Here is a 26871-nt window from a genome sequence, read left to right as displayed (position 1 = left end):
CTCCTGCTGATCATCCCCAGTTGCACAGAGGCCTGATGTGAAGGGCTAGTTTCCCTCTTTTGCTTCTTGGGTCACTTTTCTCCAGTCTGTTAAAAACACCCCAGAATGGCATGAAGTTGCTCCTGGCCAACTTGGCCAGCACCTCTTTCAGTTCCCCTCCAGCACAGTGGCTGCTGCCCCAACCCCCAGTTCTACCCTGGGAACAAGATAACTTTCTCTTCCTGTCTGGAATAGAGGGAGAAGATTATTCCTTCCTTACTGCTAATGCAGAAGAAAGTACAGTTTTCTTTTCTTCTTTTTGACCACTAAATACAAAGGCCCTTGCTTGCGGCATGTAATGAACACCACACCATTTTGTTGCCTGTAGTTGGGAGGCTCTTGGTGAAGCCCAGCAAGGCCAGAGTGTATCCAGGAGCATTTCCTACCTCTCTCCTCTGAGCCAAGTGCTGCTGGTAACAGGATTCCAGAGACCAGTAAGAACATTACTAGAAAGGTAGCTTCGGCCTCAGGGCTTGTTCCTTAAAGGGCAGAGTACTTTTCACCCTTCTGAATACCCTTTGTCATTTTACTCACTCCTTGGTAAAAGTGATATTGTCTGACTCAGTGGTTCACCATTATGGTGGCACATTAGAATCCCTTGGGGAGCTTTAAAAAAAAAATTGAACAATTTTCAAACAATGAAATCAGAATCTCTTGGTGCCCAGGCATGGGTAAATAAGCTTCCTAGATGATTCTGATATGCAGGCAGAACTGAGAACCACTGCTTGCAGTGGAAGGGTTTACAGACCATTTACACCCCTGGATAAACAGAATACACCCTATGAATGTTTGATAAGAATTGTGAGTTTTTTTATTCCTGAAGATTCTTCTCTAGTTCTTATCAAGTTGAAAAGAGGGTAGAACAATATACAGATATATTTTGTGGGGGAGGAGGATGGCAAAAGTTCATAACAAATAAACACCCACTACAAAGTATAATTTTAAGCTTGGTGAGAATAAGAGAGCCCCAGTATCTCAAAAAACAAGGATAAGGCAGTGGGAACTTTGAGATCTAGCTGTTCTCCATTTCTGAGACTAAATCATTCTCTCAGTCTGTTTATTCATTTGTTTAACAAACATACCCTAAGGCACTGTGGGGGCATGGTGGGAGGGAAGGAAGCGTACATCCCAGACTTAAGAAACTGACAGGCTAAGGGATGTGAACAAACTTTCAGAATCCAATGGCACAATGAAGCTTGGAAGTTAGCTGTTATAACTGAAGGAGAAAATGTGAAAGCTTTTATTTGCAGTAAAGGTACCCAAACATAAAGAGGAGCAAAGTCTTAGCAAGGAAGGTAAATAATTTTCTGCTCAAGATAAGATTAATCATGGAATAGAGAACCAGGGCAGATACTCTCCTTGGCTTAGTTGTTTCCTTCCTAGCATCTTGCCTGGCACGTTGTTATCACACCTTCCCTATCTAACTCTTCATCCTTTGGGTCTCAGCTGCTTCTGGAAACCTTCCCCGATCCTCCCAAGTCAGGTGCCCTGCTGGAGGCTCCCATTAGGAGTTCTGGGGTCTTATCACCTTGGGATAGAATCCCAGCTTTGTCTGTTACCAGCAGAGTGGCCCAGGAGCAAGTTACTTACCCCCTCCGGGCCTCAAGTTCCTCGTTTGTGAAATGGGAATGAGAGGACTGATGTGCAGATAAATGAGTTAATATGGTCAAAGCACTCAGCAGAGGGTGTGCATAACAACATACCATCCATGACTGAATGTTTGAGGGCTCTGGTGAAATGAATAAATGATGTGGTCAGACAGGCTAATCAATCACAAAGGGGGCTGGGATGCAGATGGATTGCCCCACTGTATGGAGAAGCCAGTTGCTGCAGGGATTCCCAGAGGCACTGGGAGTGACACCAGTGTATAGTGGTGGGAGAGCAAACCATCAACCAGAAACCAAAGGGCCCTCAGAAAGATCTGGGGAAGGCACACTGCTCCTGGACCCACAGGGAACCTCGAAGAGAAGTCTGGTCCTGGGGGTGGAGTTTGTGGAGATAGAACAGTAACCTCATGGGCTTGAGTTTAGCAGGACATCCCCAAATCTGGGCTCCTAGAGTGAAACGGGAAGAACCAAGAGAGGAGAATTAAGGCTTTAAACCTGGAGCAAACTGACAGACAACATGAAGCCGAACAGTAAACTTACTTTGTAGAGTCTGGATACGGCTAACAACCCACACAGAGAATAGCAACGACTACTTCCACCTCCCCACATCCCTCCCTCCTGCCCACTCTCCTAACCCCTGCCAAGAGCCCCTTGACCACAGCTCAGCCTCACCCTTCCTAAACCCCTCCCCACCCCCATGGCAGCCACTCAGAGATGCCTTCCAGCCTCAGGAGGCCCAGGCTGCTCAGGAAGCCCACCCCCTTGTCCGCGCAGACCTGCCCTTGGGCCAAGCAGGCCATCTGCTGAGGCAGGAGGGAGCTGGAGGCCTGGCCTCCTGCTGGGGCAGAGGGAACCATGTTCAAACCAGGGAACTCATTTTCCCATAGACACTGCTCTAGGTGGCAGGGAAGCTCATAACAAATAAACACCCACTACAAAGTATAATTTTAAGCTTGGTGAGAATAAGAGAGCCCCAGTATCTCAAAAAACAAGGATAAGGCAGGGGGAACTTTGAGATCTAGCTGTTCTCCTTTTCGGAGACTAAATCATTCTCTCAGTCTGTTTATTCATTGCCGCTAGAGCTGTACTTTTCTGATGCGTTCTTTATATTTTACCCTTAATCTATTAGGCATCTGTGGGCTAGCCTGGAAACTCTTTCTGTGGGGGACCCAGGAGGAGGGAAGGGGAGAACACATTCTGAATTCCAGAAGCTGATTGACAAAGGCAGTTCCGAAGCACTTGCTGGGGAATCACCTCACTGCAGAGAATTTCCAAGGAGTTTGTGGCTATACAGGGCTGTGCAGCAGTGGGAAGGGGGCGGGGCTGAGAGATCCGGGACTTTGTCTGGGGGTAAGATGCGCGCCCCACCACTTTTTTTAAATTTTGGTATCATTAATCTACAATTACATGAAGAACATTATGTTTACTAGGCTCCCCCCTTCACTAAGTCCCCCCCACATACCTCTTCACAGTCACTGTCCATCAGTGTAGTAAGATGCTGTAAAATCACTACCTGTCTTCTCTGTGTTGCACAGCCCTTCCTGTGCCCCCCCCACACACTATACGTGCTAATCGTAATGCCCCCTTTCTTTTTCCCGCCCTTATCCCTCCCTTCCCACCCATCCTCCCCAGTCCCTTTCCCTTTGGTAACTATTAGTCCATACCACCACTTTTGTGTTAGATATTACAGCTAAATATTTTTGAAACAAAGTAGTGGTAGACCCTACTGGTTGGGGCTACCTAGTGCTCATTCCCTCTGGAACAGACTGATCAAGCTAAGCTGCTGGCCACAGTGGCCTCTGGGTCTCAGAACTCCACTTCCCTCTATGTGGTTCCTTCACACCCATCTTAGGGCCCAGGAACTGCTTACATTCTGTTTTTGTTTTGCGTTTCACTCATTGCTTGCCAGGTAGTTAAGCCAATATGGCATTCTCCCATTTATCACCACCCTTCAAATTAATTTTCCTTTTGCTTATGGGTTTCTGTCCCACCCAGTTTTCTGAGCTATTTCTCTCTTTACCCCAATACAAATGCCACATTTTAGTTTAACTGGTCTTGATGTTTCTCCCCCAAAGGGCAGGCTTCAAGTCCTGATTTAGGTGGGGTTACAGCCTGATGGAACTTTAGGAGTCTGGATCGCATCCCCTGTCCCTCTAATCTTTCCTCCAGGGTACAATTTTAGCAAAGGTTTAAATAAAGAACCCCTGGAGGAAACATACTGACTGAAATTCAGAAGAGAAAAAATATTGGTATTAGATTTTTTTCTAAGAGCAGTTTTTGGTAGAGAAAGATGAGAACATGAGGCTGCTGAATGGCTGAAGGAAGGAGGAGGAAAAGGAGGTCTCTTGGAAAGAGAGAAGGGACCCAGAAATGAAGGCTGTGCCCCAAATCAGACCTGCTTGTTGCTTCTGATACTAGTTACAGTTGCTATCTGCATTGATTGCTTCCTATGTGTCAGTTACTTTAACTGTCTGTAACAACTGGGCATTTTTACCCCCCTTTTACAGAAGGGAAAGCTGAGATGAAAGTTAAATCACTTGCCAAGATTATAGAGATAGGAAAGGCAGGATTTAAATCCAGATCTGACTCCCAAGGCCAAGGCTGTAGGCACTAACACAATTCCCCAGAATAGCATATTTCATAATCTGGCATTTATACTATAGTTTTGCCAAAAAAAAAAAAAAAAAACCACTGCAAAAAATAGCTTTTCTCTCATTGCTTCATCCTTCCTCCAGCCTAGATCATTAATAGTAATAATAACAACTAACATAAGCATAGCACTTTAACCCCTGCGAGGCACTTTCACACCCATCTGTTCTGAACCTACCAGCTTTCAAGTCCAGCCAGACCCCACATTTTCTCCAGGCCCCTCCGTATCCACTGCAGCCACAGTTCTTCTTCCCTTCACTCCTGAGCATCCCTGTCCTTAGAGTCAGAGGCACCCGATTTGGTCTTCATTCTACCTGTTACTCTGTTTTCTAACTGGCTGTGTGTAGGCATGCTGATGGTGAGCTCTGTTGAAGGCCGGTGGCATTCAGCAGCTCATGAAGATTTATAGCTCTCTGTACTTCTTAGGGTGAGCCCCACAGCCAACTCACAGCAGTTGATTGATTGCCCTTATTTCTTTCTTCAGGAAGCCAGTGTTAGAGCCCTTCTAGGAAGCTCAGGACTAGGGACATTGCTGCTATGCTGGAGTATCAGGAATCTGAGGTTGTTTAAAGTTCTCCGCATGCGCTCATAGCTGCTTCCAGAGAGAAACTGACCCAGACTTTGCACAGAATGCCCTAGAAACACGGCCTTTTCCTAGTGCCTCACCAGTCCCTCCTTGGTATGAACCACATTCTTGGCAGGGTCCCAGAACCAACTGAGTTTCTGAGATCGAGTCTCAGGCACTCTTTGTTCTAGTTCAGGTTTGGCTGAGGCATACCAGGCCCTGGTACCACGCCCATGGCCTGATGCTGGCCCAGAATACCTTTGGGGGCCCCCTTCCCACTATCCCCAGAGGGAGAGGGGTGAATGTCACCCCCCAAAAAGCAACATATACCAGCTCTTACTTATAGACAGCAGAAAACAGTTTGACATATGAAGTAGGATTCTGGCAAACTATAAATAAATCTATAGCTTTTGTGAAAGGCAGTTGACTTAATTTGTGTAATTATGCATCTTTCCTTCCCTGGCTCTTTTCATGTTTTTATTTAGAAACCATCTTGTGTGGGGCTTTCAATTCAGTGCACCAAGTACTTAATGGAATTGTAATGTGTTAGAAACTCTTGGGTTTGCAAAGATGCTCTCAAGTTCCTGTCAAGCCTAGTGGGGTCATAAAATGGGAAACCAACTACAGGAAGTAGGAAGAAGGATGAAGCGAGGTCTCTAGAAGATGTGCAAGCAGGGGATGGGAGGCAGCTGAAGGAAGAGGACCATCAGACAGGGCGGGCTGTTTGTAAGAGGAAAAAAAAATCAATGAAATAATGACCATCACCTGACCGTGAGGAATGATGGGAGATGGGTGGTTGGTTTCTACTGACAGGAAACCACATGGTTTTGCCTGGCACTATTAATTGGTCAGACCCTCTTGCACTGTGAGGGAGAAGTTGCTTAAACTCTAGGAACGATAGGTGAAAGTGATTTACAGAGGCCAGGCTTGGGGCAGAGAAGCCCTCGCTGGGGTGACGGAAGCTATCTTCAGTGGCAGGAGAGTTAAAGCCACTCTCAGGAGAAGGCAGAGTAACTGATCACATAGCAAGAGTGGCTCCTGGTTTGGCTGCATTTGCATCCTGCCCCAAGGCAGGAGAATGGGGAATTCTCTTGAAAGATAAAACTCAACAATGATGTTAACTGATCACCCTAGTTATGTTTCTTGAGTCCATCTAGACTGTACAACCTCAGCCTCTCCCCACTGTGTGTGTGTGGAACGCTCTGTTTTGTCCCCCACTTTATATATGAAGACCAATTCAGAGAGGTTAAGTAGCTTGCCTCATGACTGTCTCCTCTGGGCCCAAACAGCCGCAGCTGTGCTGCCAGTAAGTCAGGGTCTGATATGCAGAGCTCCATTTTACCATGCTTTGCCAAGGTGATCAGTTCAGTAGGACCTACACGTTGATAAAACTTCTGGCAATGGACTTCCCATCCTCAGTTGTTCCAAGTAAAACAGGTTCCAAGTGGCAGGATTCTAAACAGAGAGCATGCCCTGTTACCATAAGTAGCCTCTTCCACCACTTCTTCCCCATCTGTTTCCTGTATGCTGAGTATTATTGGGAAACAATGATGTCAACTCTTCCATATAAATCTACACCTCCCTGCTTGCCCCACCCCTACAATGCATATTTTTGTTCCTCTTTCTGGCTTTTGTCTTGCTGTTCTGTTCTTTAAGGACTCACGCTTTTGGCGTCAATTGTTGGCTTTCTTTTTAATAAGCTTTGGCTATTTTAGCAGCACTGTGGCCTTCAAAGTGCACATGCTTTTTTGGGTCCATATTTGGAAAATCCTTTGTTTGGCTAATTGCTAGAACATGGGCCTGGCATTACGGGAGAGGAGCCATTTTGCTTTCTGGAAAAGCAAAACTAGAGGCATGGCTCTGATTCAGGTTCAGAGCTGAGGACACACACCCTGCTTGGCCGCCCTCAGAGGCTGCATGAAAGCTGTCTGGACCCCAGGCACAAAGCCCATATGAAGGTCAGGAAAATATACCCATCGAGTAATCTGTTGCCACTCATCCCAAGCCTGGCTTTCAAATGGGATATGCTTTCCTCAGTTGCCCTTTCTTGACTGTTCCTCATGACAATTTGATTTCAGGAGGGAAAGGGGACTGTGGGGGAGGGGAGATAGGAAGTATGAGTTTTGAATTCTGGGTCCAAGAATTCTGGACCTCTCTTTTGAAGACTTGGGCACTGATTCTCAAACTTTATTGGGTGTAAGAACCACTGAAAACATAGTTTTTACTTTTAAAATTTAATTTCAAAATTAAAAAATATTAGTTGAATTTAGTACACTATAAAAAGTATAAGAAATACTCTTTAAATTCCATTTCGGACTCCTTGAAACAAAACAGCTATCTGATGAAAGTTCCCAATGGGCATTTGCATAGGTCCTGTAGTATTTGGGTCTGTGAGAACATGAAGTTCCCCTGGATGGGTTCTGGTTTACAGGGCTGCGAGCTGTGAAGTGCTGCAGCATACCAGTGCTCTGAGGCCAGTTCCCCAGAGATTCTCTTTTGTAGATCGGAGGTGGGATTCAGAAATCCACACTTTTTTAAAGATGAGCTCTAGGTGATTCTGAAACTTTCAACCTACTGATCTCACTTTGAGAAGCATTGACTTGGCCTGTAGGAAAAAGCAGCTAAGTGAAATCACATGACTTTTATTTTCTTTGTTATACTTTATATATTGCCCAAATTTTCAACAATGAACATGGATTTTTACTATTTAAATTGGACAACATTCTTTTAGAATTATTATGAGAATATGGTGTCTTTGGTAATGATTCACTGAAATTTTCATAAATCCCCTCCATTTCAATTCTTACTAAAAAATCTTCAGAGAATCTTTGTTTTCCTGCTTTCATAGATGCCCTTTGGTGAAATCAACTAACCTGTCCTGAGAAACAGTGCAGCAAGGTGTTTAGCATGTGGCCTTTTTGCTGATAGTCAGCCTTGGTTCAAGTCCCAGCCTTACCACATGTTAGCTTTGTGATCATGGACAAGCTACCAAGCCTTTCAGTTCCCCAGTTTCCTCATCTATAAAGTGGAGATTATGATAATAATAGTACCTATCACAGAGGGTCACTGTGAGTGAGATTAAATGAACTAGTGTACTGCCTGGAATTTAATAAACCTTCTTTAAGTGTTTTTACTATGGTTTTTATTTACTTGGTGATTGGAAATCTTATCCTGTCTCAGTCTCATTACTCAGAATGTGGTCCCTGAGTAATGCCACAGATGTGGAAGTGGAGAGAGCTGAGAACAAATATTCCAAGGCTCCCATATATCCCTAGGGGCTTCTTCTTCTTTTTTTTTTTTTTAATTCTCTTACATACACACAATTATTTCATTTCTTTGGTTGAATGCATAAAAATGCTAGTTTTCACATCCTTATCTCTTGATGAATATTTCTGGGGTGGGACTGTTGCAACCTTTCTAAATTTTACATTTCTTTAGTAATCAGGAAAAGAAAAGGATGTAAAAACAAAACCAGAAAGAAAAAAATGAGGGTTATGGAAAAAGGCTATAATCATGGTGACAGCCATCCAACCATGGAGTTTCCATCTGTATTTCAGGAAAGTTATAAATCTAGAAAATGAGCCTGTTTCCATCATTGATGGAACAATATAGGACGTGGGTTTTGGCTGGCCTGTATAATATTTCATATATGCCTAATTCTTTGCTCCACAATTGCATTTTGACAGTTGACTGAATGAGGTAGCTCTTGCTCAATCATAGACTTTGTGAACAGACTCTTAGGCTGTGGAGCATATGGATGAAGGGATCCACACTGCAGTCTTCCCCAGTTGAATCAAATATGGAGTCTGAGTTCTCAGTACTCCATTTGAATATGAAAGCATGTACATGGAAGGATATTCAGGAAGGTGATCAGGATAGCAAAACTTAATTACTTCTCCCTTTTTCCTAAATCATCCCCTCCCTTCAGTAGAAAGAAAATGAGTTCTTTGAAGACTGGGACCATTCTCTGTTCAGCTATGTGTTAGGTGTCTGCCAAGTTGGTACTTTTCTGGAGGCTGTCAGGGAGAGTCCATCACTTTGCCTTTTCCAGCTCTGAGAGCCTGTCCTCATTCTTTGGCTCATGGCCCTTCATCTCATTGCCTTTGCTACCTCTGCTCCATCCTCACATGGCCTTCTTTATGATCTGCTTCTCTGTGATAAAGACCCTGTGATTACATCCAATAATCCAAGATAATATCCTCATCTCAAAATCCTTAGCTTGAACATATCTGCAACAATTCCTTAAGCCATATAAGGAAACATTACAGATTCCAGGAATAAGGACGTGGACCTCTTTAGGGCGCCATTACTCAACCTACCACAATCTTTCCCCATGAAATAACATGAATAAAGGGAATTGGGTGGTGGTTATGGGAAGGGACAAAGAGATGAACGTTTCCCAAGCACTTACCATACATCAGGCGCTGGGTCAGCTGGGACACAGGATGAATAGGCATTGCCTGTCCCTGTGAGGGCTCCATCCCATACAGGAGATGGACACACCCCAACTGATTTGCACACAGACCACAGTAGGAAGTGGATGACATTAATTCTGACTCAGAGGAGCTGGATCTTCTACAATGAGTGGAAGGGAAGATCTCCCAGAGGGAACAACACAACTAGGTGTTGAGGTGGACCACAGTATGGCAAGATCCACTTTCTCATAAGAAGAACAAAGAGAACAAGGGTGAAGTGTGAGCCCCCTACCTGCCTGGACAAGATTTATAGGAACAAATAGCATATTAAATGACCATTTTAAATCTTCCAGGGAAAAAATATGGATGAAGATAAACACACCAGCTTAAATTCCAGATTAATAAAGGAAGACTCTCAAGCCACATTTAAAACTACTATGTCTTTTTTGCTGTTTTCGTTGTTGCTGTTGAGAAAAAGTTGGACCCCAGTCTAAGAGTAAACTTCCTTCAGTGGAGGAAAAATGAGATGCCCCAAGCAGCTATAATCCAGAGTTTCAGAGTTTATTCCATCTATTTACAATCTTAGGAAATTTCATTTCTCTGTGCCTGATGAAAGATAACCAGAGTGATGTTTAACATTTCAAATCCAAGTTCTGTTTGAGGTGAAATATTTTGTGTGTTCCTTCCCACCTGCCTCCTTGTCACATTTCTACTCCATCCTGTCTCTTTTTCTTCCAACTTTCTCTTCTTCTTTGTCATTTTGCCAGTTTAAGAAACCATGCAGCAGGTATCAGACCCACTGTTCTTGCCCCACTCCCAGGTGCCATTTGGAGCCAGGCGCCATATGCTCCCACTGCACAGTGGGGTGGCTGTGCCCACCTCAGAGCACTGTCCTCCCCACCGTCCTAGGTCCTGTCTCCAAGGAGACCTCAGGCTTCCTTGGAGGTGGGCCTCCCTGTCCACTGTCTGCCTTGCCTCTGCCCGATTCCAGAACTCCAAGAACTAGAAATACTTCAGCCACTGCTTTTCCTGCTGGCAGGTGCTCAAACTGATTTTGTCCCTTGTGACTGAAAAGCAGAGACCCAGAAAGGAGTGAGACAGGCTGGCTGTTTGTTTGGCTGCTGCTTGAGGGGCCCCTTCCAGACTTGTGTCCACTCAGGACAGTGGCCATCACCGTTATACCCTCACTGGACTAGTCCTCTGGCAATGCTCTGCCATCCCTTGAATCCTGTGTGGAATGGCAGGAGTCATGAAAAAGTGCAGGATACAGTTTCAATGAAGAATAAATGCCTGCCACAGGTGCAACCCATTCTGTTCTCTTGTAAAATTATAAAAGCAGTTGTAAAAAAAGATGTCAAACTACATGGAGGTTTGTAAAGTACAGAGTCCCTTCCCACATCCTTGCTGTCCATTTGTCAGCTAACAGTCTGGGCTGGATGCATCTAGACCGGTTCTGTCCCACAGAACATTCTGCGATGAGGGAAATGTGTTTTATCTGCACTGTGGCAGCCATGAGCTACATGATGGTTAGCACTTGAATGTGGCTAGTGCTACTGAATATCTGAACTTCAAGTTTTAAATAATTTAAACTTATATAGCCACATGTGGGTAATAGCTACTGTATTGTACAGCACAGAGATCTTTCTCTGAGTATGTACTTAAAAAGACACACATGGAATGGTTTTGGGTTTTTTTCCCACAAAGATAAAATTACAACATACATAAGTTCTGAAATACGCTGGTTAAGTAACAGTACATCTTGGAGAACTACTATTTTTGTCATTATAGCTCTATCTCACTCTTTTTAATCATTGCCTGGGATTCTGCCTAATGAATGGTTTTTTAAAATTTAATTTGATTTTTAAAATCAGGTATGGCATTCTGTGGTTCAAAATATAAGACTCTAAAGAGCATAGCAAAAAATCCCCTCTGTATCCCTGGCCTCAGCTTCCCTGTTCCTCACCCCAGAAGCAACGAGTCTCAATTTTCTTGGAAATCTCCCCTAGATATTTTGTGCACATATAAGCAAATATATATACTTTTAATAAAATACCATAATTTATTTAGCTATGTCTTTATATAGAAATCTTTCCCTTTTTTTTACGAGTCCCTATAAGGCTTCTCTTATTGTCTAAATACTGATCAGTTGATTTAGTATTGAGTATTTTGTGTGAGCCATGCATCATTTTCATTGATAACTTCTATTACATATAACTTACTGAATATTATTACTGCTTCCCCTTGCTTACAGTGAGGGTAGAATTTGCTAGCCCACATATTTCCGGTTGTACTTTAAAAGTGTTTTCCAATATTCCTGAGGGATGTTGGCTGGCCAGTCCACATTTCTGTCAGCTGAGATCTGGGCCCTGGATTCAGGCTGAGGTTGGGAACAGGGAACCATTAGAATCTGTTTGGCACCAACACTGGCATATCCATGGCTGCTTGATCATAGTACTATGGTCCTCTGAGCCAACCTGGCACAGACCTCCGAGACCCAGAAAGAGCAGCAAAAGTAAATGAAATGGAGGTGGCAGCCTAAATGGGTGGAGTATTCTGAAGGTGAACATCCATATTTTTGCAGAGACGATAGAATATATCTTATAGCAGGACTGGAGATCGGTTATGACCATAGAGTATCCCTGTGGGCAAAAGGAGAATATCTTGATAAGAGCTTGTCACCAGTGTCACTTACTAAACCCTGCAACGGCTTCCCAGTGCCCTTAAGACAAACATCAACTCCATAAACACCAACAAGGTTTACCAGCCTGTCACACTCAGATACCTGCCTCCTTAGCAGCTTCAGTGGACACCACCTCCCCACATGACCATCACCCTGTGCTCTCATAGTTCTCAGTACCATGCTCCTCTGGCCTCCAAGTCCTGGTACATGCCCCCACCCCTCCCTGTGTAGAATACTGTCCCTATCTCTCTTTTTAGCTCCACCATCACACTGAACTACCACGCTCACCGTCTCTGCACCCTATCCGTGCCTCATTCTAGACTCTAGGTGACCCTAGGTCAACTCTGTGGATCAGGAACCATGTCTCCCAGCTCATCATTTTATCCCTGGTGCCTGGCCCAGTGCTCATGAATATGTATTGGATGAGTGGATGGATCCAGGGAAGAGGCTCAGGACTCTCTGGGGGCTTGTGGTGGTATGAAGCGGAAGGGGCCGTGTGGTCTGTATGAGTATTCTCACAAATGTGTACATCTGTTATGTGTCTGTGTGTATACAGTGTGGAGATTCTGGGGGTGGAGGAAGAGTCCACTGTGGGAACATAGAGTAGTCTTCATTCTGTAAATTACTGTCCTCTGGTCTTAGGCAAATCATCTCACTCTCTGGATCTCAATTTCCTCATCTAGACAGGAATGAAACTTCGAGGAGAAAGTACAGGCAAAAAAGCTTTTAAAACAGGAAATGAATTCCAGTATTTATGAATACTATAATTATCCTGCCATTTAGACACTTGTGTTCAGGAAGGGCCAGGTGACCCCCAAAGGCTGTGTTTACTGATAATGCTGTGAATCTGATGTCTCCTTGTAGCCATCTCCTGCTGCCATATCGGAAGGGAATCAAGAGAACTGTTTGGCTAATGGTACCCATCCACATGCCCTTGTGCCTGCCCAGCCCTGCCAGCTTCAACTGTCCACTATAGCAGAGGCTCTTCTTCGGGGCCTCAAAGTCTGTCGTGCAGGTGCACGGCGGGCCTCCCCATAGCAGCCCTGTTCGCTCAACTCTAGGGTCATCCTGTGCCAGGACCAAAACAAAGATAAATGAACCAGAAGCTAATGTGTCAGTTTAGAGCTGAAAGAATCTTAAAATATCACAATTCAGATGTCTCATTTAACACTCAGAGAATCTGAGGTCCTGGAGAATACAGTAATTCAACTGAGAGGATGCAGCTGGCCAATGGCATTTTCTGGTTGCCAGTTGGTATTGGCCAGAAATTACAGGTCAGTGTGTTTCTCAGAACCATTCAGCATCGGGAATCCTGAAGAAGGAAGAAGAAGCTCAGATAATGGTGCCTTTAGGAAAGAAGGAAGATTCTTAAAACTACTTCGTGGCTTGAGAAAATATCCTTTATTATACAGCTGGTTAAAAGGGTGGCATATATTTACTGGCACAGAAAGGTATCCAATAATATTTAAATGAAAAAGTTTACAAAACAGCATGTATAGCATTAATTCCATTTTGGTAACTATTTTTGTAAGGAAAAGGCTGGAGGAATATACTCAAGACATTAACAATGGCTTTCTCTGCTTGGGTACGTTACCCTTTCTTTTGCATACTTTTGTGTTGCTATGTTGTCTGATGTTTTTAAAGTGATGAACATGAGTAATGTTTATGCTTTGAACAACTTATAAGGTATTTTCATTTTGTAAAAGCATACATATTTCCTAAGCTATTCCAAAGTTTTTTACTCTGATTTTGCTTTCATCAAACAACTTTTGTCATCTGCAACTTGCTCTCCTGAGTGAGGCTCCGTATAAATGAACCTAGACCCTATTTTGAATTTCTATAAGAAACGATGAAATTGCCATTGGACTTTACAAAATCATCCCCTCAGAACCTGGTTGTAGAGAACAGATCACTCAGATGAACTTGCCAAATCCAGTTTCAGATTCTGTCACAGAGAAGACAAAGACCCCAGCCCACGAGGACTCCTTGGAGGCCAGGTGTCCTCCGTGCACGCAACCCTCCCTGAGAAGTCAGCTGGGGTCGCAGTCCTTGCATCTGCCATGTGAGGGTTGATGACGAATCGTTTGGTGGCAGTGCTTTCACCAGGTCATCTCATTTATCCTTCAAAGTCCTGTGAGTTAGATGGAACAGGTAGTTATTACATCTGCCATATAATGAGGACCCTGATGTTCCCCAAGGATACAGAACTGGTAATGCTAAAATGTAGCCTTTACTTACTACACATAGGATGCAAGATTTATATACACAGCATGCATGTTTAAAGCTCTGGATTAGGAACCAGAAGGACTATGTGTTTCTCGTGTGACGTTGTGGGATTCCCTTCACCTTTCTGAGACTTAGCCTCCTCATCTGTAAAGCAGGGATAGTAATACCTGTCCAGCTTGCTCCATGGGGTGTGAAACTGACAAGATGATGGACACAAAAATAGTGTGTTTTGAAAATAGTGAATTGCTAGAGGAATATAGAATGTGGTTAATTCCAGTGTGTTACTGAGGGTTATCTGTTTGAGAATAACTTCCTCTAAACAGAACTGTTATTTTAGGACTGGATAAACATCATACAACTCACATCAACCCAATAACTCCCAGCCAGTTAGTTCCCTAGGAACCCAAACCTTCTATTCTTACACCTCTTGTCCTGCTTTGGGCAGATTCTCAGCTTTGAAGATAAGTAATCAGGTTTCCAGGAAGGAGGCATTCCTAACCAGCTGCCTCTTCTCTCTGAAACCCGTGAGTTGGAGTGGGCTTGAGTAAGGGGCTCTTCCTGAAATAGTTGCTTGGGGGCCTATACTTTAATCCTACGAAATTGGTTTGCCTGCTTGTTTTGAGGGATATTTTAAGCACAAATAACCCTAAGTCTGTGCCATGCTCTTCCCTTAGCAAGGACCACTAGACTGGCCTTTGGACAATGCTCTGAGGTCCCCCACCCTGCTTAAGCCAGAGCACCCTGCTTTCTTCACTGCTTTTTGTCTTATGCTTCAGGGTAAAATTTATCTGAACAAAGTACTTCATGCTTTTTAAAAAAGTTTGAAAACCACTGCTGCTGAAACCTGCAAATCAGCAAGACTTCTTTTTTGTCTGAAGGTCACCCACCCAGCCAACATTTCTCTCCCATGCCTTGTCCTGAGCTTACTAATACCTGCTTTCTGAGATCTGTTTTCCTTGTGTTTGCCCTGGAACCTTTTCTCTTTTCTCTGGGCAGTCCAGGTGTTGTGTGGTGCTGTGTTTTGTGTTTTGTTTTGCTGGGGATAAAAGACCTTTCACAAAGAGCCTGCAGAATACACATGTAAATTCAGATCTTTGGCCAAAACATAAAATTAAAAAAGGTCAGCAGCCATTTGTAACGTACTAGTTTTTGGGTTATATGTTTTGTAAAGTAGTTATATATTTATATGTATGTAAGGTTTATATGTCATGGGAAGTTTTAATTTTCAATGGAAACAGTAAAGAAATAAGGCAGAGATGGAGGGCTGGCATTAATGTGACTGTGCTAGATTTCTGTGAATAGTTCTTAGCCTTCTTGCCATGGTGGATGTAGTTTCTTATGTGAACACTAGCAACACCAAAGAATTTATGGCACTACAGAGGCATCCCAGTTAATGTGGGAGGAAAGGAAAGAGAGAGGGAAAATGGACAGGGACAGGGGGATAGGAAGGAAGACTGGAATTAGAAACTGGTACAAAAAAGCAGTTTTAGAATTTTTAAAGCAACCAACCTAAACTGAAGAACTGCCTATGCTAATGATGTCTTGTTTGACATGAAGTAAAAAGCCTGTTTCCCTATCTGAAATACGAGCATAAAACTATTGCTTTGTGGACCTCACACAGATGTTGTGAGGGTCATCTGAAATAGTGGGTAGGAGAGGGACTTACAGATCTCAGTTAGGAGGGCATTGTTCCTCCAGCTGAAAACTGTCATCATTTTTTTTATTGTTCTTTGAACAGATGGTTTGAGGGATTAGGATCTTTCCCTCTTTCAGTTTAATTTTGGAGCTTTGAAACTAAACCCAGCTGTTTCTACAAAGTTTGCAAATACTAGGTCCAAAAGGTTTTTACGGGTAATATTCAGAATCTGTATAAATTCTCTCCATTGGAACTCTTGAATAATAATTTTTTGCAACAAGAATAATTTAAATATAGCCCTAATGACAGAGGGTCTAATCTCTTTTTTAAAAAAATCATCTAAGAATTTGAATTTTGCCTTAAACATAACTTTTCCACTTTGCAAATGCAGGTCAACTTGATTTTTTTCTTGAACTTCACATGATTTAGAAAAATGAGTTATTTTACTTACTGATCATTTAATTCAGTTTCCAGAGCTTAAAAAAAAATGATAGTTCCCTGTTTTCTTGGCTAAGCAAATTTCCAAATGATATAGATTATTTGCATATTTTACTTAGACTTCCTAAGACAGCTAGGATTTTCTTATTCTTGCATATTCCTAATTAAATACTGTAGATTTGGTCTCTCATTTATGATTATTTTGAGCTAAACATTCAAATCTCTGTCTAAAAATGCAAAAACTCGGCTCAGCTAGTGTGGAATGTAGTAATAATTCAATGAGCAAATATTTCTGGGGAGAAAAATTTGAGAAGTGGTGAAAACAAGCTAAACTACATTCCAGTAATTGGATGGACATCCATCTCTTGGTCCAATAACCTGCCCCCACCTCTTTTTTTTAACATACAGGTCAAATTGCTCCAAAAAAAAAAGCCTTTTCAAAATAAGCAATACTGCTGATCTAGTCTGTCTTGGGACCCATTGTTAAAAATTCTTCCCTTCTGCTGCCTTCTTCTGGGCAATACCAAACAAACATTAACAACTGTGGAACAGATGTTCTAACTGGAGAAGATTCCATACCTAGGCCCAAACAGTATTCCCAACCAGAACAAGACACTGACCACAGAGATTAATCTTCTGGTATGGGTGCTATGAGATAAAAGCACCTTCAGGATTTCATCACATATTTTTATAAAACAGTCTCTAGAGGGTTGTATCTGTGTGTGTGGTTTTTTTTATTGGGGGTGAGGGTTGGTTTGGTTTTGTTTTTTTTAGGATGGGGTCAGATAGTTCTTCCATTTTGTAAGCCCAAGTGTCACACAAATACTTAACGTTTGGTATTTGAATTTTAGGCAAAGTAAACAGGAATGCTTTCTGTTCCACTACTATGATTTTTAAATAAGATGATTTCCCTGCTGCCTTCTTTGGTTTGGATGAGTAGTATTAAGAAATCACTTCACATTGCAGCATAAGACATTTTAAGAGGATAACTATTTACTGTATTACATGAGTTGCAATATCTCAAACAAGACAATTCCCATCTTTCATCTGGGCACCAGTACAAAGTCATATCCAACCCCAAACATGGCACTCCCTATCTCTTAGTTTAGCTAACAAGTATATGTGGAAATCCTAACATTGTCCTACGACTGAAACATCCTACCTCCTGGCTCAAGTAGTCTTTCATTTTAAAGGTCTGCAAGAACAATGAGTGGTTTCTCCTGCCCCCCTATAATCTGTTCTGGGGATTGGACAGCAAGAGTGGTGAAGGTGGGGAGACTGGAGAGTGGGGATGCTGTTAGGGGGAAGCTGTGAGTCCACAGAGGTCTGGGGTCTAGCCCTTAACCTAGTGGGTCCTCCCCCCTCCTTCCCAGTGGAAGGTACACAACTTTCAATAGGTGGAGAAGGAAAATGAGAAAAAGTCCACACACAGTGAGATGAGCAGCAGAGGTGACATCAGCAAGCCATCTCCCTTGTCAAAGGAGGGGAATTGGAACCACTTAAGACATCCTTAAGTCCAGACAGAAAGCTTCCTGTGTATAGCTTGGTAAATTCCATATACACCACCAAAGAATCCTAGACTTCAATTCCAGAACCAGAGTTTTGGCTTATACCATAACGTAGATTCTCCATGTTCCATCGGTTGTTTTCATAAGGTATCTAGTGTCAGATTACTTGAAGGATACTGCTGTGTTCTTCCTTCTCACAGATCCTCACATAAGACCGGACAGATCTCAAGCCAAAGAAAACCTGCTTTTATTAATTAGTATACACTGTCTGCTACTACATAATCTCCAGGAACACACAGCATGTAGACCATGAGGCTTCTTGATGTTCTCCCCTTCTTCCCCAGAGAAAAGGAATAGGCTCCAAATAAGGGGCCATTTCATTGTCAGACAATTTCCAACCCCAAATGAGCTCAGGGTGAGATACAAAATACTGATATCAAAGACTTTGGGCCAAACAGGAACATATTAAGTTCATTTTGCACATCTAATCTTCATGATTAAAAAATATTCTCCCAATAAATGTATTTATTGTAAAAGAAACTTTTCATGATGTCATTATCTTACCCTCTACTCCCTTACTTCCTAAGTAATTATATTTACTACTGTATTATTTCCTTTGCCATTAAAGGTTCATTCCAATCGTTGTCCCTTCTGCCCAGTATACCATCATGTCCTTGCCAATCAGGAATCAGCTACAATTTCATCATTTCCTTTTCGTGTATTCTAGAACTCAGTTATCTGCCCCTCCTCCGACCCACTGAGGCATGCATGCCCTTCCCTTTCATTAACCTCTTGGATGTATAAGCAAACCTTGCCAAAGGGTTGGTGAGGTGATGGCTTTAGGGAGCTGGGACCTGAGACTGGAGTTTTAACCTTCTAATCTTTCCTTGTCTCTGAAGAGGTAACAGTATTGATCTACAGAGATAAATGAAAATAGAGATAATACAATTCAAGTGCCTTGCACACACACAGAACCTACGCCACCACACATTTTTTTCAGAGCCAAGATTTTGATTGTGAAGTTGCCTTGCCTGGTGGTTGTGCTTTCACCCCATGACCCTTCCTCGGGGCGGCCTGTGTTCTGCCCAGGGCGTCCATGCAGCCACCCGCCTGGCAACTCCACCTCACACCCCGATCTTGGTTTCCATTTCCACCTCTACGCAGCCGTCCCCGCACCCCAGCCTTCCACCAGGGTGCCGAGGGCCGACGCTGAAAACAGTAATCTCTGATGGCGAGGTGGCTAGACTGGGAAGGACAGGCTCGGGCGAGGAGGTGGTGGGCGGGAGTTCCCGGCTCCCGTTCCCTCCACGTCCCTCCACGTCCCTCCAAGCCCCCTGCCCAGGGCCCACCCGACCCCAGCCTCGGGGCGGCAGCTCTGCTGCGCAGGGCTTCGGTCCGACTCTGGGCTGGCTCGACGTCGGGCTGCGGGAGGCCAGGGGCGCACGCCACACCCGGCCCCCCGCCTCCCGCCGCGGCGTCGGCTCCCTCTCCAGAGAAACGGGGACTCCCGCTTCTGCCCAGGCGCCCCGGCTTCCCCAGCGGCCAGCCGCCCACGGGCTTCTGATCCCTCTGCGGGCGTCGGGAACCCGACACCCTGCGGCTGCGGGAAAGGCCCTGCGCCCCGCGGCGGGGAACCCCCGAGGCCACGGGGGCCGGACTCCCGCCGGCGGCTCGGTGGGGCGGCCCCCACACCCCGCGCGGCCGCACCCCCAGCGGCCAACGGGGGGTGGGTTGGTCTTGAACCACATCCAGCAAGAAGGGAAACCTGTCTGAAAACAGGGTATAAAGAAAAAGGGAGGGTACAGGAGAACGTTAGGAAGTTGCCCTCCTTGCCTCCCGGGGGTGGGGGGTTGCTGCAGCTGAGAGGGAAGCCCACGGACACACCGGTGGGGGCCTGGCCTTGCCCCCCGGGGACTGGGCTCGGCGCTGCGGCTCACCGGCTGGGAGGTCGCGGGCAGTTCCTCTTAGCGTCGGGTTCTCAGGCAAAAGGAGCCCAGCTTTAGCAAAATGTTTATGCCACTTTTGCGGCTCATACCCTTACTTTCAAAGGGAGGGGTTAGTTCATCGTACAAGTCTTCAGCTGCAGTGTGGGAGCCCCTTTTGTTCTCCCTCTGCATGGTGTTACATCCTAGTTTATGGGGGGGCTGTTGGTACTGTTTCCACGTTTCCTCTCCTTCATCCTTGACCTTCCCTCCAGGGAGTGGCACGGTGAGTCTCCGAAGGACACAGGGGTACACTCAAGAATGGAAAACAAAAATTCGCACCCTTTACCACGAGCAAAGGGTGAGCATCCTTCCTTCAGGTATAAAATGTGGCGGTCCTGCCACGCCTGCTTCACAACGAAGGGGTGAGGTTCCCTTCAGGTCCAATATGGCAGTGCTCTGTTCTATCTGTATGTAATCGTGGGCAAAGCTGTTGCTGTAGAGCTTTACTCTCTTTTCTCTTTTTTAGAATATACCATCTTCTTTACTCCCACCCGGCATTCTAAATTCACTTCAAATCCTCCAGCTGTCTGCAGTAGGGGCTCACAAATGCAGAGCCGTAAGAAAAGTAGGCACCGTGTAATATGCTTATCTGTATATAACATCACAGGTTTAAGATTGCAATTGTCCTTTCTCAAAAAGGGCATTCCTTTATTCTGAAACTATGTTCTTTATGACTTTATTTTGAACTGTGCATTCTACTGTGAAATGATGATAGTTGTTCTTGTTAGTTGATATCTTTTCTCAGAAAAATAAAAAATTGGCAATCCTATGTGAGTCCCACAAAATCTTTTACTATTGATTTATGAAGTCCTGGGAACTATGACTGTTCAACATCTGGCTCACATCGAGGTGCTAGGGGCTTCTTATTGCCCCTCCCAAAGGCATTCGTATCTATTCAAAGAAACTGTCAGAATGAGAATCTCAAAGAATTTCTAAGGAGAGATGTGGGAAAATGTCTTTGGGCAGAGGGGCCTTTCTCAACATCTAGATGTGGTCTAGATAAAAGCAGTGCAGCTGTATGTATTCTTATCTTCAGGCATTTAGCATTTAGCAAGACTTTAAATTGACCTCTTCTTTTAGTAAATCAGAAAACCTATTTTGAATGAGTCAGGGTTTCCTGGTCTTACAGTTTGGAGATCAGCAGAATAGCTAAATGCAGATGCTATACTTTTCCTTAAAAGGTGAAAATTAGATCATGTGGGTAAGTAGTAAGTACTCCTCGCTCCAGTAGTGGCACAGTGTAGTCTTAGGTGGTGCCTCATCGGTTGATCTACTGACACAGGGTGTTTGGTGCTAATCAAAATATCCTCAAGTCACAGATCACTGCCTTCTGGTAACTGATGATATGGCAAGGTATAGCCATTGAATCACGCCTGCCTGCATCAGTGCAGATCCTACACAGGTACACTCATCCCTTTTGGACGCCAAGATAAAATTTCACTTAAAGTTAGTGCTTAGATTTGGAAAGTAGGGGAAAGGTAGATTTTTAAGTTTGAAATGAGTATCCTAGGACTCCTGGACAGAAGTCATGCCAGCTTTTATGTGCATTAATACCCTCCTGTTTTAAAAACAGTTTAACATATGATCTCCGTTGATCTGCCCCAAGATCCTGTGACTCCATGACACAGACTGGAGAGAGTTTGTTTTTCCCCCTTTACAGAGAAGACCAAGTGCCTTGACCAAGGTGGCTTACCATAAAGGTCACGCTGCTGAATGGAAAGCTTGCTCTGAGCTGGATGCTCCCACTGCCCTGCTGCCCCTTCCCTACTGTGGTGCTTCGCTCGGGGAGATGTAGCACAGGGCCCTTGGGTCAGGTGACAAAGGGCGGAGGGGAAATTGCTTCTCCTGATGCTAGTGCCTAAGAATCTGTCTCAGGAAAACAGTGACCAGGCCTGAGGGCAGGCAGTGTGACAGCTACGGAAAAACAGTGGGGAGAGGCATTTGAGGGAAACAGAGAGGAACTTTGCTTCATATTAGAATCACCTGAGAAGTTTAAAAAAAAAATCACTATGCCCAGCACTCACCCCATACTGATTAAATCAGAATCTCTGAAGGTGGAACTGGTATTTTTAAAAGCTCCCCAGGGTTTTCCAGTGTGCAGCCACTTTTGGAGATGAGTGGCTTAGAGTTCTTCAAACTGTAGTGTGCCCACGGATCACCTGTAGATTTTGTTAAAATGAAAGTTCTGAATCAGTGGGTGTGGGATGAGGCCTGCTACTGTTTAGATTCAGACAAAGGAACCACTGGGTACTGGGTGGTCAGAAAGATCTCCCTGAAGGGGAAGGTTACATAAGATCTAACACAGAAGAAATATGGGAAGAGCATTCTGGCCTGTAGGGTGAACAGCAAGAGGCCTGGAGGTGGGAACGTGCAAGGTATGTTTTGGAGGACAATGGCTGGTCCAGCGTAACTGAAGAGGAGAAGTTTTTCGATGATCTGATCTATGCAATTTGGCATTTGGCAGTCGACTGCCTATTGTTTTGGGTGCAGATGCGTTCTTTCCTCTTCCAGATCCTGTGTGCAGAGGTCTGTGTTTTACTTCTTTTGGTCACACATGGTGCTGAGCACTCAGCAGGTGTTCAGGACTTGACTGAGATTTTGCCTTTGCACTTGCTCTTCCCTCTGGCATGTTCTCCAGGTAGATTCCCTTCTCACTCACTTCTCTAGCACCTTCTTAATGGGGCTCCTGCTCTTTAAATAAAATGTAAAGAGACTTGACCAGCTTATTTAAATGGAAACATCCTTTTTCTTTTCCCCACCTCTCCCACACACTTCTTCCTGTGTTATTCTTCTCTTAAGTATGTGTCACCATGTAATAGATACGTTATCTTGTGTAAATTTACTGTATCTTGCCTACTATCTCTCTCTTCCATTAAAATGCAGCTCCACGGAAGCAGAGGATTTTGTGTTATTTTCTGCTGTTTCCCCAATGCCTAAAACAATGTTGGATACTCAACAAATATTTATTGAATGAATGAATGAATATGTGAACTGAACTGAATGCATATACAGTGCTGTTGACAACAGATGTAAGTTCAACAATCAGGGGCAGGAGAAACCAAAGGACTCCATCTTGCTACTGTTCCATTTTAGAAGAGGAAATGATGACAGTGCTTGGTCACTAGGTAGGAAATCTGGAATTACATGATGCTAAAAATAAATTGTCCTCCCCAATGGACAAGAGATTCACTTTACATGTCCCATATTAGAAATCTGGGATAAATGCTTGGCTAATCAAAAAAAAAAGTTTTAAATTGGGAACTTCATAACACTATGAATGGTTAACTTAATATTGATATATTTAAAAAAAAAAGAATTGATTCAAAGTAAGGGAAAAAGTGAAGTATAGCAGATTAAGTGCAAATGAGATATTAGGAGGGAGAAAAAGTCAGAAAGGACAATGATGATGGTAAATTTAAGAGTAGATTGTAGGATTTGGGGCTTGGAAGGGACTTTAAAGGTCATGGAATCCGAATCCTGATGTTTGACTCTTTTCTATCACAAGAAGTCCTGTCTATTTGGATATCTCCAGAGATGGGAAACTTGCTACCTCACAAAGCAGATATTCCATCTGTGAACAGATCCACATACTGGAAAGCCCTGTCTTTTGTGGAACACTTAGCATCCTTATGCTAGTGTTATAAGGATTTAGAACTCTTCATTACCATCACATCAGAGAATCGCATACTTACTCTGGCCAGCATTTCCACCTTTGAAGGTATCTATTATATCTCTTCTCCTTCCACCTACTCCAACTCCTACATGTTGGCCAAAACTCCAACTCTTCTCCAAGCCAAACAACCTCAGTGTCTCAGCTTTTCTGCACAGGGCATTGTTTAAGGTCCGCTTCCCTTTAGTCAGACTCTTCTGAACATGACCTATTTTGTATTTGCCCCTCTTAAACAGTGATCCCAAGAATGGGACATAATGTTCCAGGTGTCAGCTGAAGAGTGCACAGTGATGTTCTCCTTCCTCTTTCTGGACACTATACCTCTGGTAATGCAGCCTGAGGTATTTCAATGTCTTTGTCAGCTTCTTCACACTTTGGACATAGTGCACTTCTCATCTGGTATAATCAGCAGGACAATGAGTTGTGCCCTCAGAGATGAAATAGTGATATTACAGAATGAATGTATATGATATGGCAATAAATAATTTATAAAATATTTAAAAGTTGAATGCAGCATTTGCTTACTGCTTTCTCATCTGTGATTATTATTATAAAGATATAGCTTTGAGGTTTATTATAAAGATATAGCTTTGAGGTCAGACAGACCTAGATTTGAAAACCACCTCTGCCCTTTCCTAGTTGTACAGCCTCAACACCTGAACCTCTGTGTTCTCATTTATTAAAGAAGGTAGTAATACCCACTTTTTAGGATTATAGGGGAGAGGAAATCATGTAAAAAGATGTTTGGCATATAATATAATGCTTTAAATGGTAGCTTCTGGAAAAATAAAAATTGTTACTATGCTAAGGAGTATCTACTGGACGGGTAAATCACCCATGCTGGCACATCATGCCATAATCACATAGGCCCACATGTATCTCAGAAGGAACCTAAAACTCCTATGGCAAGGAAGTCTGCAAATGCGAGTAAGTCAAGTGTGCAGAGTCCCCAAAGGCTACCCAGAGCTGCAGACTTGGGGATCCCTGCTGTTTCACTGCCTTCTAGATCGTGGTGGCAGATGGCCATCGAGCTCATTTTTCTCTACTGCTGACTCTCCAGAGCCACATGTCCACACAGTGTGCATCGAGCCTGATTGTGCCATTGCAGGACTCCAGCCACGTGTACATGCCGCATAAACACTGCAGACTCCCCATCCTCCTGTGTAAAGTCCTTGCAGCCTGTGTGAGTGGGAGCAGCTAAGAGGAAACATTTAAGAGGGGAAGGGGAGCTGGAAAACCTGGAGAGCTTACTGCAGTGGCTCTGTCCTGGCCTGGGTCCCTCCTCTGTGGGCCTGCGGCTGTTCTGTTCCCTCCTTCCAGTTCTTCTCCCTCCTTTGCAGGGCCCAGAACCCAGCTATCCACACCCTCCTTCTGGGGAGTCTCCAGTGATAGACAAAGGCTCCTCACAGGGCCTTCCCACCCCCATCCTGCTGTATCCACGGTTACCGTGGGGAACTTGGAAGCAGGACTTGGCCCTCAGACAGAGGGTGCCCTGCGTGCCCGCTCAGAGAGCTTGTGCCCATCCCGCAGTGGCCAGAGAAAGGGCAGACTGTTCTGCGGCTGAACCATGAGTGCACTGAGAGGCCCGTGGCCGCAGCGCCCCCACTGCACTGTCAGCCAGGCCTTGTTGTGTGGGTACCCACCAGTGCTGAGAAACGGTAAATGAAGACCCTGTCTGCATCAACACACAGAGACACTGATGAAGTCACAGCAGAGAAGAGAAGGAGGCTGTGTCTGAGCAAAGTGGTTTTTCCACTGTCATCAGAGACTCAGACAGTTGCTTCATAAAATCACTGGTCTGATAGATATTTCCATTCAATTGACTGATTGTTTGAATTGATCCAGTTATCCCAGTTAGTGTTGTGGTCAGAGCCTGCAGGAAAGAAGCAAACGGGGCTGAAAGACAAGAGCTACACATTAAGGAAATGTAGGAGATGGGATATGCATATTCTCCCATTTCATATCCTTAGTGCATGGAAACAGCAATTGCGGAGAACCCAGGACTGCCAGAGGGGTGGGGCATGGCATGTCTAGTTCTATCCTTTGCAAGCAGGATGATGCCAGCAGTTTGACTGTCCTATGACCCAGTGTGAGCACCCCATGGTCTCTATTACAGTGGCCAAGAAGTGGGGCAGGGTGCACCTTCTGTTGCCGGGATAAAAACCAGAGGCCCTGGCCCCCAGGGGCTTTGCCTATTTTTAGAATTATTTTGTGGTTTACAGTGTGGATACTTTCTTTTCACCATCATGTAGTAAATTTTAGTCTTAGAATCAAGAAACCTGGGTTCTCTGCCTAACTTTCTGACAGCCCTGAAGCAAGGCACCTCCCCTCTTGGAATCCCAGTTTCTTCATCTGTCATATGAGGATATGAGGATAGTCTGGAGGCATCTGTCAGATCGGGTGTTCTGTGCTTCTGTGAGTAGAGGCCTAGCCTTCTTTATCTATCACCCCACAGCATTTAGGAGAAGCCATTACTAAATGGGCTTTAAAATGCTTTTAAATAGGGGGTCATGTATACATGCCATGAATAGAAACAGACCTATGCTCTATAGGTGCAATGCATTTATAAAGTGTGTGCCTTTGAAAGCATCAAAAATAATCTCCACTGTCAAGGCCTCCCCTCACCAGGCACTTTAAAGCCACTGTGTTTATCAATGGTTCCCTCAGATCCACCACGCTGCACATTCCTTGGGAGGTGGCAAGGCTGGTGGTGGGAGTGAGGTTGTTTGTAATTTTTCAGATTAAAATGTCATTGGGTGCTCCTCTGAAACTGCTGACATGTTTCAAATGTCCACTTCTGATGCTCTGCCCTTGGTCAGAGGAGTTCAAGGGGTGCTCAGCTAGGACCTTAAGGGTCCCCAGATTTCCCTTGGCTCCAGGGTCCCCATGCTGAGTAACAACATTGTTGGAGCCCTGAATCACAAATCTGTAGCACTCCATGCTTGAGACAAGATAAATCATGTAATTACATGGCTGATTGGAGAGCAAAGAGGGTCAAAATCTGTTTAGATAGGTCCTCTAACCAATTTCCTTCTATGTGTATATGTAATATTTTTGCAGAAAAGTTCTGAACTTCAGAACAGTTTGAGAGAAAAGAATAAAAATGGAAGGGGTTAAGCAAAGTGATATGAAGTATTTTTAGACTTCAAATTTAAAAATACTAGTTTTTGGACAAAGCACTAGTAAGGACTCTTTGATTTCAGGTTTGGATTTTGACAGTGGGAGGGGCCAGGGAAGGTATGAATTCAGTTCCTGGGAATTTTAGTAAATATTCATTAATTCTATGCAGAGATGAAAAATCACTAAAAGCATCCTCCATCTAATGACAGAAGGGAAACAGCTCTGACATGTTCACTATTTCCTCTGGCTTCAAGCATAATCACTGTGATTGGCTGTTTTGAAGAATTTGAAATTTTTAAAATACAATATAATAAGGAACAAAAATTATAACAG

At 44.0% G+C, this 26871-nt stretch overlaps 1 protein-coding gene and 1 long non-coding RNA gene across 3 annotated transcripts in view; one reads left to right on the top strand and one right to left on the bottom strand.

The window, feature by feature from the left end:
• ARHGAP31 (Rho GTPase activating protein 31) overlaps positions 1–26871 on the top strand; it is a 99896-nt gene that overhangs the window by 3857 nt on the left and 69168 nt on the right. The window lies entirely within an intron of this gene.
• On the bottom strand, positions 1257–19753 carry LOC118971451 (uncharacterized). Of its 2 annotated transcripts, XR_012129191.1 has the most exons (3): positions 19701–19753; positions 4474–14086; positions 1257–2093 (listed from the first exon to the last, which is right to left on the bottom strand). It is a non-coding gene; the product is annotated as an uncharacterized lncRNA (long non-coding RNA). The 2 variants fall into 2 exon arrangements; XR_005059897.2 differs by lacking the exon at positions 19701–19753 and having other exon boundaries at positions 4474–16255.

The sequence above is a fragment of the Manis javanica genome, chromosome 3, assembly GCF_040802235.1.
Source record: "Manis javanica isolate MJ-LG chromosome 3, MJ_LKY, whole genome shotgun sequence".
NCBI classification, from domain to species: Eukaryota; Metazoa; Chordata; class Mammalia; order Pholidota; family Manidae; genus Manis; species Manis javanica.
The sequence above is the reverse complement of the archived record's forward strand: the minus strand, read 5'-3'. Positions and strand labels throughout refer to the sequence as shown.